The following is a 13,427-nucleotide window of genomic DNA, read 5'->3' as shown; positions in this document are numbered from 1 at the left end:
GACAATTGATATAAAAGAAAATAATAATACTAAGAGCTATTTTTAACTGTTTGGGAAAAAAGAAATGAACAAGTCCCAGTAGAGACAGACTGGCAGGCAGAGAGTGGAGGAAACACTGCAGAGCTAATTAATTTATTACATAAATCCATGGCTTATCAAATGATTATCACTCCATATAAATGCCACAAGCAAAAAGGAACATTAGAGCTTTTAGGAGCATTGATCATCATCCTTTTGGGAGGGCTGCATGAGCATAGTATTGAATCTACAAGAACAAATGACTCACGACATACTGCAAATATTGGCCAGAAACTCTTCCTTCCCCCTACCTGAAAAAGAGAACAAAACAAAACAAATCCCCCCAAAACCCCCAAGTCCACAAACAGTTCAATGAGAGAGAGAGAAAAAAAATAAAATAAAAATTAAACCCCTGGTCTTCGTAACCCACTTCCTCCTACATGCATTTCCCACCAACTGTCAACATCCCACAGGAATCTACCCACGTTACACATCACAGCACAATGCTCCCGACAAAGGCATCTCAACCCATGATGTTTCAGGCAGCCTTTCAAACCGCCTTCAGTGTATCTATGTTCACCAGCTCTGTAATTAGCTGTTAAGTTTAAGCAATCCAGGAATTTATGCAAGGAGATACATGTTTGAATGTTCAGGATGATTTATGCCTGCGTGGTCTAGCTGGAACGAACAAGGGTTCATCCTGTGAAGAAAATGAGACTTTCCATACCTATGTTCAGTGAAGCCCTTAAAAGTATGGTTGGGTTCATCCCTATTTAGAATAGCATTTAAACGAGCTCAGCAGTCCTTCCACTTCCATGGGACTAGAGCATGTAAGTGCTCTCCTAAACAGGTTTTACTTTATAAACAATATCAATTATAATGCTAATAATCATCATCACCACAACATCTGCTCTTTTTGGCTTTACATGACAACACCAGACTTCAGAAGTGAACTGTGATAAATTATAAGCATAGATTCTTGCCGTAAACAAAATGGGAATGATAACATTGTGAATAACGTTGATCCTCACCAACACAGTTTTCTTCGGTGCATGCTAGAGTGTTGTGGGGTTAAAAAGACCACTCAAATTGCCTCTTTGATGTGTGATTAATTCTCAGCAAGTGAATATTGCTCCTGTCCAAAACAAAAAATATGTCAGCCCTGTCTTACGTTTCCTTTCAGCTTCCAACATCAAGGGTTAGGACAAAAAAGGTGGGGAAAATGTCATCCCGGGAGACCAGGAGGCAAAAGACAAAACATGACAAAATATAAAAGAAAATTATTGTGTCACATCACCAGCCAGTTCTACAAAGAGCTGCAGAGCATGTTTTCAGATGTTTTGCTAATCAGTACACTGGTACCTGTTGAAAGAAATGATGTTAATGACTCTTTGCATATTCCCAAATGTTTGCCCCTATATTTGTGGATAACAAATTTGGCAATCAATTCTTGAAGTTTCAGCACCTGTCACACCTAGCAGCACTCACTAATCTAAACTTGTATCTGCCTCTGTTTTCACCACACATACCTTAACTGCCACAAAAACTGATTTACATTGTTTATCTCTTAGAGCTTCCCACAGCCCCTTCCAACTTTCAGATGAACTTCAGGTACACTACAAGCCAGACAACACACTGTAGATCTGTGGCTTCCAACACACTATCAGGACTGGTACCCCAGTATTCCCTTTATTTAATTGATGTTCCTGTATGTTTCAGCAGATGATACTAAATTGGGTGGGAGTGTTGATCTGCTTGAAGGTTGTAAGGCTCTGCACAGAGGGATCTCATCAGTCTGAATCAATGAGCCAAAGTCAATTGCATGAGGTTTAACAAGATCAAATGCTGGGTCCTGCACTGGTGAGGCTGCATCTCTAATACTGTGTTCAATTTTGGGCCCCTCACTAGAGGAGGGACACTGACTTCTGATGCATGCCCAGAGAATGGCAACAAAGCTGGTCTAGAGAACAAGTCTTATGAGGAGCACCTGAGGGAAGTGGAATTGCTTAGTCTGGAGAAGTGGAGGCTATGGGGAGACCTCATTTCTCCCTACAATTACCTGAAAGGAGGTTGTAATGAGGTGAGTGTTGGTCTCTTCTCTTTAGTATCAGGTGATAGGAACAGAGGAAATGGGCTCAAGTTGCCCAAGAGAAGGTTTAGATTGGATATCCAGAAAAAATTATTTACTGAGAGTAAATAATTTTCAGTGTTCAGGCACTGTAATAGGTTGCCCAGGGAGGTGGTGGAGTCACTGTCTGTGGAGGTGTTCAAGAAATATGTGGACGCAGCAGTTCAGGACAATGTTTAATGGCCTTGGTGGTCTTAGGTTGATAGTTGGTCTCCATGATCTTAGAGGTTTTTTCCAACCAAAACAATTTTATAACTGTATAATTCTATGATTCATTTAACAATTGTGAAAAAAACTACAGAGCTGTTGGTGTGCACAGAATCATAGAATGGTTTGCACTGGAAGGGACTTTAAAGATCATCCAGCTCCAACACCCCTGCCATGGGCAGGGACAACTTCCACTAGACCAGGTTGCTCAAAGCCCTATTCAGTCAGGCCTAGAACACTTCCAGGGATGGGGCACCCACAACATCTTGCAGCAACCTGTTCCAGTGTCTCACAACCCTCACAGTGAAGAATTTATTCCTTGCATCGAATTTAAATCTACCCTCTTTCAGTTTAAAGCCATTATCCATTGTCCTATTACTACACTCCTTTGTAAAAAGTACTCCCCAGGGAAATTGTAGACTCCCTTTAGGTACTGGAATGCCACTATAAGGTCTTCTGAGAGCAGCCTCTGCTCCAGAATGAACACCCCCAACTCTCCCAGTCTGTCTTCACAGGAGAGATGCTCCATCCCTCTGATCACCTTCACAGGCCTCCTCTGGAGTCTCTCTAACAACTCCATGTCCTTCTTATGCAGAATGTTGAAGGATTCCCACCACATTGCTGTAAGTGACTGTCCTACCATGCTGTGAACAAGAACAATAGTTAATGCTTTCTGTAGTGTCCTGTTTTTCCAGATGAATTTTTGGTTTTCTTGTCTTTTAAAGAAAAATGACAACATTTCATTACTGCGTAATTTTCTGAAGTAAGTTCACTTTTCAGTTGCATCTGACACAACCAAAATCTTTACACTTACTATATGTATATATATATACACATATATATATATATGGGTACATATAGAAACACAAACACATGCATACTAAAATATGTAGAGATATCTTGATTGTGTTCCTTTGCCAGCAAATATTAAAAATTACCAAAACCAAAAAAGTAATCAAATTTAGTGGTTGAAAGGCTCACATATCTCAGCTGGTATGTAGTGCAATTTTTCTATTTGATCTTTATGGTCAGTGATTGTGAAGCAACATTTTAAAAGAGGATTTTCAGGCATGTCATCAGTTTCTTACTCCATGGAGATGAGGGGGAGGAGGAAAAGCACGTTTATCTTAGTCATTGAACACCAATAGTAATGATATGCTCACATATCTAATAACTTTCAGGGGTTTTATTTGTATGTCAGTGTAAAACAGATTAAAAGACAAATCATTAAAGTGAGATTTTGTTTTTATGTCTGAGTTGTCACTGGAGGGACACAGTGTCAATATATAAAAGGTCTACCAGATGGTCCCAAGCCTGTAAGCCTGAAGATCTTTCTGAGTGCAGCATCAGATCTCAAGGTACACGATAAGTAATTGAATCATGAAACATCTAGGATTTTATACAATTACCTCTAAAAAAGCAGGCTTGCAACTCCCTCAAATACAAGCATTTATTAAAAAAAAAAAAAAAAAGAAGTAATATTTTAAAGATTGCTTAAAGTACTTTTGCAGTATCTTGAAATGATATGAACGATATATGTGGGTTGCAATCGACCCTTGCCTAGCAGTCATGCTTGGGAGGAGGATCTGAAGTCAAACATCTCTGCGGCCTCTTGAAGCTCTCTAATACAATTTGTGTTGTGAGTTCCCATCTACTGGATCCTGTGACATTGCCAGCTCAGTTGTTACAGCTTTGCAAGCTGCTGAGCAGGAAGGAACACAGGGCTCTTCTCCCCCTTGAGAGGCTGGCAGTGTCTGGTGGGAGGCAGAAATAGGTAGTGCCAGTTTTGCAGGACAGAGGGAGGCAGGAGGAGAAAGCAGCCAGAACTTAAGCAACCCTTTCCCTTCTGTGGAAGTCAACTCAGCTTGTTTCCACTTCTCAGCCTTGCTTTAAAACAGTTATTTTAACATCTGCATTCATTTGCTTTGCAACCTTCTTGCCTTCTGTGATGCAATGAGGAATAAAAGCAAATCACACAGGCCCACCTGAAAGTGGTATCACTTCATTTCTATATACCTGCAGTTTTCTTGTGCCAAGATGCTGCTTGACGATGTAGCCCAGAGGGATGAGGGGGTAAGGTGAATGAGCCTCAGGGAAGTTCATGATCAGGTTACAGTCTGGAGAGATGCAACAACACCTCATAGACAGATATGCTCAGCCCACAGCTTTCCCATAACGTGGCCACAGATCACAGAAACCAGGAAGGGAGGGGACAGGCTTGGCAACAAGGAAGGCCAGGGTTGTTGACCTATTTTTGTTTGTTTACTTTTTGCAAAACTCATGTCAACATAAAAAGCCAACAATAAATTACAATTGCTCATCATGTCTGCAATTTCTAGGAGAGATGTTTTTTGCTTCACTCCACACCATGATGCTAGTAATTTCAGATTCTAAGAGGGACTGCACAAAATCTGCCCATGAAAACGAGCAATGACCATAAAGGTGTAAAATGAGATAATTACAGTCTGAAACAAAAGAAAAAAAATGTTAGTCCTCAGTTCCCTCAATGATAATTAAAACTTACATCTGACGGCCATAACTTAAGCATCTACTTGGGAACAGATGCCATTTTGTTCCTTGTTAGGCCTAATTTACATTCCTACAATAGCTCTGGAATAAAAAAACAGACCAGTGACCAAATGGAAAGTCTGCATAGTCTTGAAGAAAACATGCTTAGGATTTAAATTCCCCTTGCAGCAGTACCAGTTTTGTCAGGACCGATCGGCTCTTTGCTTTCATTCAAAACAGGCACAGAGGCAACCATGTTACAGTTCAAGAGTCTCTTGAAAGGCTCTTCAAGCTCACGTGTCTGTCTCTGTGGTGTGAGAGCAGTGGACTCTCCAAGGTCTCCTGTGCTGCTGCAGCACACCTGCTATCGAAAGACGCTGGTGGGAAAAAAAGAATAGCCAAGCCACTTCCATTTTTCAGGTGGAGAAAAGTCTATTGACAACGAAGTCCTCCACAGGAAACAAAGGAAGGAAGATTGTCAGGGTAGAGCTGCAGTGTGACGAAGCACTTGCCTGCAGCAGGTGCTCCATCTCTCTTTGCTTAACAGTGACAAGAAAAGCCTGAGCCTCTGTTGCTTTTGTTATCTTCTGAGAAGGCTTGGAAGGTTTTCCAGGAAGGCTGGAGCCCTTTTGAGGTTGGACCAGCCCATCCCAGTTATGGGTGAGACGAGCCAGTCCCACGACTCTTCACTGGCTCCCAGCCCACCCCTCTTTCACAAAAAGAAGGATGTTCAGGGGACAGAGAGGCAAAAGGAGGGGAAAGAGCAGATCTGAGAACCAATCTCCAGTTGATTACATCTTGATATATTTATTTACACTTCTTTCAATAAATCCCACCAACCATGTTCTTAATCTCCAATATTCTGAAACAAGCAGTAGAACAGTTATTTTCCCTGGACTGGGATATGCTCACCAGCTACATGTCATTACTTGGAAAACCTTTTACAATTAAGCCTTTATTAAAACTTTTCAGGGTAAATAGTAGATAAATTTAGACCAGGTTCCCTCCAGTTTTTGCCAGTAGAAACGCAAGTGGCTGTGTGTCCTGAGGGATAAGTGATTTGTTGCCAATAATTTAACAGAGGGCTCCTCACAAAAATATTCTCCCTTAATTCGTAATAAATTCCATGTCCCAGATGTCTGTGTTTGTGCATGTTCATAAAGTGGACAGGTGAGAGAATAAGCAATCTGTTTGTTTGGGGCTTTCCCCCCTTTTAAACAGAAACATTTTAGAAATCAATTAATCCTAAAAAGAAGGCAACACTTTTCCCTTTAATAGTAATAACTGCAGAAAACCAAATGGTTCCACAGAGCATTATTAGCAATGAAAGGACAAATGATCCATAATCAATCCAGATAAATGTAACAGATGACACAAATCTTCTTTTACATTGAGTTAACTAGTGTGTATAGATGTCTACATGGCTAAGTAGGCTTCTTAGAAGTTTATTCTGGAGAAAACTCACAAAACTTGGAAATGCCAAGTAGATATCTCTCTGTCCCACTGTGCAGTCACTCACAATCATCATGTACATTTACTGTAAGATTGCCACTAATTATTACTGACTGAATGCAAGCCAGATATTTCTTTGAAACAATCACAGAAGGAATACATTTGCAATCTTTTACATAGCTAAAACGAACCAGTTCTAGATGTAATTAAACTAAGCCATTTGTTACTGTATTATTCAAATGCCCTGCTGCCATGCAAGGTGTGCTTTTCTCACCATAGGCTAATCCCAGCCACATGGCCTCCTTTTTGCAAGTTCTTTTCCTGCATTGTTCTAGCTGAGTAACCACTCTGCATATTGATATTTCTGTTCAAATAATCTCGCTTAGAAATGAGGCTCCTTGGCATTTCCAGAACTTCAGAGTGTTTTCAAGTGCACTTCCTAATGCCTTTTTTGCACTTGAGGAAGACTTGTGTGTAATTTTAACGAAGAAATATGAATTCTCATGACGTGAAACATATGCCTTGTGAAGAATATAGATTCTGCAATGTGTGGCATAATAAACATTTGGAATGTGCTGTTGATACAGAGGGAGGCACACGCTTGTTTCTGTTGAACATACAGCAAGCTCCGTAATAACAGAGCAGAGTCTGAAGAGCTGCAACCACTAAGTAATGTGGCAAGATGGAGATGGTCAAATATGTAAGGTGTGTGTTTAATTCTAGAGTAATTAAGAAATGTTCAGCCTGGTTTTATTACTTATCAAAGACATTTTAATGCTGCTTTGCATGAGGTATTTATCTTAATGAAAATGAGCTTTTCTATTGCCTCTCAGGCTGGATCGTTGCAGTAAAACTGCATTGATCAAGGAGTATAATTGTCTTTCCCTGCACCTGGCATTTCTACCAGTTCCTTTTTAGTAGATTTTTCCTCAGTTCACTCAATTAGTAGCTGATTTTATGCCTGTGAGAGTGTATGACAGGACTGAAGGGATGCAGTGATATTCAGCACAGCTCTACCATCCTCTTTTTACACTAATATAAAACTGGTATAATACAGTGATAAATCAGTCCTGTAATAGCTAATTCTTTGTATCTCAAGAAGGCACAGTTACCCTCTGCTTTTTAAGTACCCTTAGTTACTGCCATAGTTGCTGTCCTAGCTGCTTTCTTTTTCTTAATTAAGCTTACTGTTTTGTTGTGTCCATCCCTTACCCTTTGTGAAAGCCTGTGTGATACCCAGCATACAGAACCTGAATTTGCTTAGTTTTGAGAATATTCATCAGACTGGGGGAGTTAGTTTTGCAGATTCCCTGCAGAGGTGTCTCAAAGCTATGGCTTACTAAACCCAAATGCCCACATTTGTTCCTCATACAGAAGAAAAGAGAACTGAATTGATGTGTAGCATAAGAAGTAAGTTTTTACAAGCCAGATGCAGGGAGACAGTTCTGGCTTCTGGGATGCCTGTGTGTAGGTACAGAAAGGATACTTTCCCATCATGTCAGGGTTTGATGACTGCCACTGCAGTAGTCTGACTTTTTCAGCTCTATTTCGACATCCAGGCTGCCATCACTGTTAAAGCTGCAGTTTTATGATAGCTGTCACACACATTATGTTTTCAGCTGGCTTCATGTGTTTTAAAATCAGTTCACATCTATTGGCATAAGGAGACATTTGTTTCATAAGAGGAGAATTCTCTGGGAAGAGAGACACTTTGGACCATTCCAGGGGGGCTCTCAAGGATGCAATCTCACAGATAGAGCTCATGATTTCCTCTGAATATTTCAGAGGCATTTCCAACGTAGCTCAAGCCCATTTGCATCCTACCTATCTGCTGTGTTCCTACACTCCTGTTCTGCCTGCTCCCTTCCAGGAGGATGGGCAAGCGCTTGCCTACCTGTGTAGCAAGTAGGGAAATACATTTCTGCTAAGGCAGCTGAAATCAATGACTGCAAGGAAGCTTTGAGCTTTGTGCAAAGTCAGCTCCTGCAGCACCCAGAGCTGGTGCAAGGACAGGAGAGGAGTGCATGATGGGTGCAGGCAGGACATCAAGCTGCCATTTAGCTTCATCTTCTGGTTATGATTTCACGTCTTGCTGAGTGCTGTCAAAGAAGAGGAATGAGGTCCTGCTCCTCACCCTCTCCCCATCCTCAGCCACATATTTCTGCTCCGTTCTCCTTGGGATGGCTCTAACAATCAGATAGCTCTGGGGCAAATCAATTCAGAGAATTGACCCAGTGGAAATCTAACACTGCATAGAAGTAAATATGCAAATAAAAGTACAGTTAGGTGCCAGAAATGTCAACCTGTCAACTGAGCTGACTCGCCCTAAGGCTACACAATTGCCAAAGCCAGTATGAGAAGGGAGGATGCCTGCAGCTGGGAAAAGGGAACAGGGCAGAGGAAGCAGGATCTTCCCTTTTACTGGAAGGTGGGAGCTGGCTTGACAGAGCTGCTTTTAATGTGCAGGCACCCCTTCTGTGACACCTGTGGTATGGATAGAGGGGGGCTTAACAGAGGGCAAAATTAATAGAGGTAAATTTTAGCTCCTGGAGTTTGATCCACCAAAGTTGATCCTCTAATCAGTGGAAGGACATAGACTTCTCTGGGCAAGTGACTAAGAATGTCCATAACCCAGCTGTGATCACAGAGGGAGCACAGAGACATTACTTCTTCTAGGGACAAGGCAGTCTTTGTGAAAATCCGTTAACAGCAATGATTTTCAGCTTGTGTCATCACAGATTCTTACAGTTTTCTGATGGAGAGTTGAAGACCAGTAGGCTGTGCTTTATCCCACTGACAAGGGGCTTGCCTGGTTGGCTCGCCTCCTAGTAGCACCCTCAGAAGTCATCCATGAGCTCAGAAGTCTGTGGATCATAGACAGAAACCCTCAAACCCCACAAAATTACACACAATTCCCTCTCCTCTGCACGGGCAGGGCAGCAGACACAAAGAGGAATCAATAATGGTTGTATGCTGTTTGTTGTGACAAAATCCCAGCTCTAGTAACAGCAGATGTAGATCTTTGTCAGGAAAATACACTACATATTTTGAAGCTGGTTCATACTAAATGTGTATTTGCAGTCCAATGTAAGGTAGAGCAAAAGCTCCCAATGTTTTTCTAAATGGACAGGATCACAATAAGTTAAGAACACCAAAGATCAAATTTCTGAGGCTCTCATACTAAGAATAAAATTGAAATAAACTTTAAAAACTCTCAAATATTCTCCAAAGAAATGGTTACATTTTGCTATCATGTAATTCCACTAGCACTCACTGGGTTCTCTTTAGCTCTGATTTTTCATGTAACCAGTCTGGTGTCTTCTAGTCTGAACAGGGCTGAATCTGCAGGGTCAGCTACCATCTCTTTCTGTTACTGAATTCCTCTTTAAAAGCAATCTTGCCTACTATAGACATATTCTGAAATCATTTAACTGCTTATTAAACTGAAGATTTCAGGACTGCTGAATAATAAATGAGAGAAGATAACAACCTAAAGTGTGGTGATTCTTTTGACCGTAAAACAGGCATCTTTGCTCTATGCCTTGGTTGCCACTGAGGTATCAGATATTTAAAATGTTGCTCAAGAGGAACAAGCAGTTTATTGCAATTCCCTGCTTCTGTTTTGCCAAAGCTGCAGCAATCAAATGAACAAGAAAAGTCATTTGTACAAGGTGGAGTAGGTATTTGCTAACATGCATGCTGATTTTATGGTGGAGTAGAAGGAACATAGCTTTAACCGCTCACCGAAGAACACTTAAACTTACATTTATTTACATAGCATCTATGGCATTTAGCCGACTGAAGAAAATTGATTAGCAAGAAGGCAGTTAAAACAGCAGTCCTATAGCAGGCACTGCACTGAGGATTAGAGGTTTACTTCACTAATTGGTGCCCTCCTGTAGTCTTTATGAGTCAATTCTAAAAAATAAAGGAGCACTCTGAACTGTGTTTAGAATAAAAGCAGAGCGAAGGATTTTCACTGCACAGAAATCCCATAGCTGAGCTCTTTTAGAAATGAGTTTGGGATTTTCCAGCCAAATTATTCCTGTCCAGTGAATTTGTGCCTGCAGTGCTGTATCCTTACCGTGCTGCTTCAGCAAACCTCAGATAGCATGGCATGCTGACAACGAGACCTGCAGCTGCTGTGGTAGTCATGATGTTGCCTTAATTGTCCACTGTGGCTGCCTGAGATGCAGGAGCCACATGAGATCAGAGACCTTGCTTATGAGACCCTGGCTTATGAGCTGGCCAGCAGCAGCACCACCACAGACAAGGCAGGCAGGGTTTCCACCCTACAGAGACAGCAGCCCAGAGGATCATTATGATGTTGTTGTTGCATAAGTATAGCATGTGCATCTGCAGTGCCATAGAACTGTGGTGGTAGCTGTGAAGCGGGACCCAGGGACCTCCAGGACATTCACCAAGGAGCAAGTTTCTCCTGGAGATGTACTAAAGTGCAGGCAGGACTAAAGAGGAAAGCAGGTTTCAGAGAGTTCCCCCTCAGGTTTTGAATAATGTTTTATCATGGCTGGGGAAGAAATACAGCTCTCATCTCTGTGTTTTTAACAGTAATCTGAAACAAGGAGATGCTCATGCTAAATCCTGAAGAGCAGTGTTGGCACTAAAAGTATGGGCAAAAAGGCTACCTGGCTCCAGCTGGCTCCTGGAGGTTTCCAGGACATGGAGAACACCACTAGAGGGCTCACAAAGTATTTAAAGGGTTATTACATCTGGTATGTGAAAAATAATCTCATTTTGCTTTCAGTTGCTCCATTTGTACATGCAACATATTTCAGACCTGAACCTGCTAAAGCATGCCTTTACTGTAAAGTCAGCTTCACAGACTCTCGCAGCTTCATCTCCATACAAGGACACCACAACCCTCTGACCTGTGTAAACAGGCCTTGTAAAATGATTGTAAAACAATTTTGGCCCGATCATGCTGCTCCTTACAGAGTAGTCACTAACCAGAGGACCATTTAGCAAAAAAGTGACTGCCATTACCTGAGCTTGCAGAGGAGTGAACAAGTCCAATGCATCAGGCACAGTCATACTGCGTATCAAGAATCACAGAAAACATTGGTTGGAAGAGACCTCAAAGATCATCCAGTCCAACCCTCAACCCAATTTAGGGACAATCCTAAAACATGTCCCTGAGTGCCAGGTCCACATGCTGCTTAAACACCTTTGGGGATGGTGACTCCACCACTACCCTGGGCAGACCATTCCAATGTTTGATAACCCTCCCTGTGAAGAAATATTTCCTAGCACCCATCCTGAACTTCTGGTGCAGCCTGAAACCATTTCCTCCAGTCCCGTCACTTGACACAAAGGAGAAGAGGCTGGCCCCTTTCTTGCTCCAATGTCCCTTCAGGTAAAGAGTGATGAGGTCTCCCCTCAGCTTCCTCTTCTTCAGACTGAACAACCCCAGCTCCCTCAGAAGCTCCTTGTATTGTTACAGTGTGAGAGCTGAAATCCCCCCTCCCCCTGACAATAACCAGGCTAGGTCAGTCTGGAAGCAAATGAAAGCTGTATTTACAAGCAAATCTACAATCTGTGATGAAATGCAATGAATATGTACAAATAGACACAATTCACAACATTTACAAATATATACAATCAACAGAAAAGCACAACCAAGCTCCCTTTGCTTCCCCCAAAGAGGGGACCTCCCAAGGGGCCTCCTCACCAGACCCCCCTGGCAGAAGGCAGAGAGTTAAGGAGCAGAGAGGCTGTTAGACTTAGCTTGCCAAGGTCAGTGTGCTATCTTCAGCCAGAAAAGAAGAAGAAGCCACCAGACAGAAGCCCAGCAAGCTGCGAACTGCCCAACTCCCCAACCTTGTTTTGAGTAGTGGTTCTTTAATATTTCTATCTATCCAATGGAAGCATTTAGAACAATCATTATTTTGCTTTCTTACACCCAATAGTGATTTATGTACATTCTTTCACTTTCTCTGCTTGAACTTTGTAAAGAAAAATTAAAAAGACAGTTTTAAACCATTACAGCCATGTGCTCCAGGCCCTTCACCAGCCTTGTTGCCCTTCTCTGGACAAGCTCCAGAACCTCAATATATCAGTATTTCAGAAAGGGAAAAAACCAAACACCTCAACCCTTTTCTACTTCCTCTTTTCCCATAGAAACAAAAAAAAAAAAAAACAAACAATAACAACAACAACAACAACAAAAAAAAAAACAAACCCAAAAACTTTGGTAAAGGTAATTGGAAAGAAGACGCACATGGCTTTAGTATTTGTAACTTCTGCAGTTAGGGGATTCATATAAATACTGGGATAAAAGGCATATGAAGATTTTGGTATATTGCTGGTGGGGTCAGAGAGGTTGGCCATCCCTACAATAAGATATGAAAGCTCTTTTTGGCGTTTAGTGAATAACGCTAACTACCCCTAAAACATGCTTCCTCTTCAGGATCAAGATTTACCTTGCTGATGGGGGAGAATACAAAACTAGTATAACAAGTTTTCTTTTTCCCCTCTTACCACTCTTAAGCCCCGAGGACCTTGTTAAAACATTTGGTGTTGAGAGGAGAAATGTTCTAATAAATAGCTCCAAACTAAAAAATGTGAAGTCAATAATCACAGGAGTATTTCAATGCTAACTAAAATGAATTCTCTTCTCTTTTTCTACTCCTTTTTTTTCCCCCTTTCCTCTCTGAAAGAAGTTGCCAAGGGAATTATTATGATTACTCTGCATGTTTTGCAGATGGTTGGCCACTGCATGGGGTTCTCAAGAGAGGTCAACGTCCTATAGCATCCAGCTTGGAGGTTGCCCTCCACACCAGCTGAACTATGGAAGTCCTTAGTCAGCAAAGCTTTTGCTGACATACCTAATTGAAGTCTCTGGGACAAGTCACCTCCTCAGAACTAGACTGAAGCACTTTCCTGAGCTGGGGCTTGATTCTACTCTCCTTTTAAGCCCCATGGAAATACTTCACTTGCCAGGAATAGAAGTTGAGTTGAATCTTTAACTTAAGAAAACTGTATACGTATAAATGCATATGCACACAGATCCATGTATACACATAAAAGCTGCAACTTTGATTTGTTCAGAAGACATTCAAGGATGTTCTCAGGAGTTTTAGTTAAAATTCAGTGT

The sequence above is a fragment of the Indicator indicator genome, chromosome 1, assembly GCF_027791375.1.
Source record: "Indicator indicator isolate 239-I01 chromosome 1, UM_Iind_1.1, whole genome shotgun sequence".
Taxonomy (NCBI): domain Eukaryota; kingdom Metazoa; phylum Chordata; class Aves; order Piciformes; family Indicatoridae; genus Indicator; species Indicator indicator.
This window is presented reverse-complemented; position numbering follows the sequence as displayed.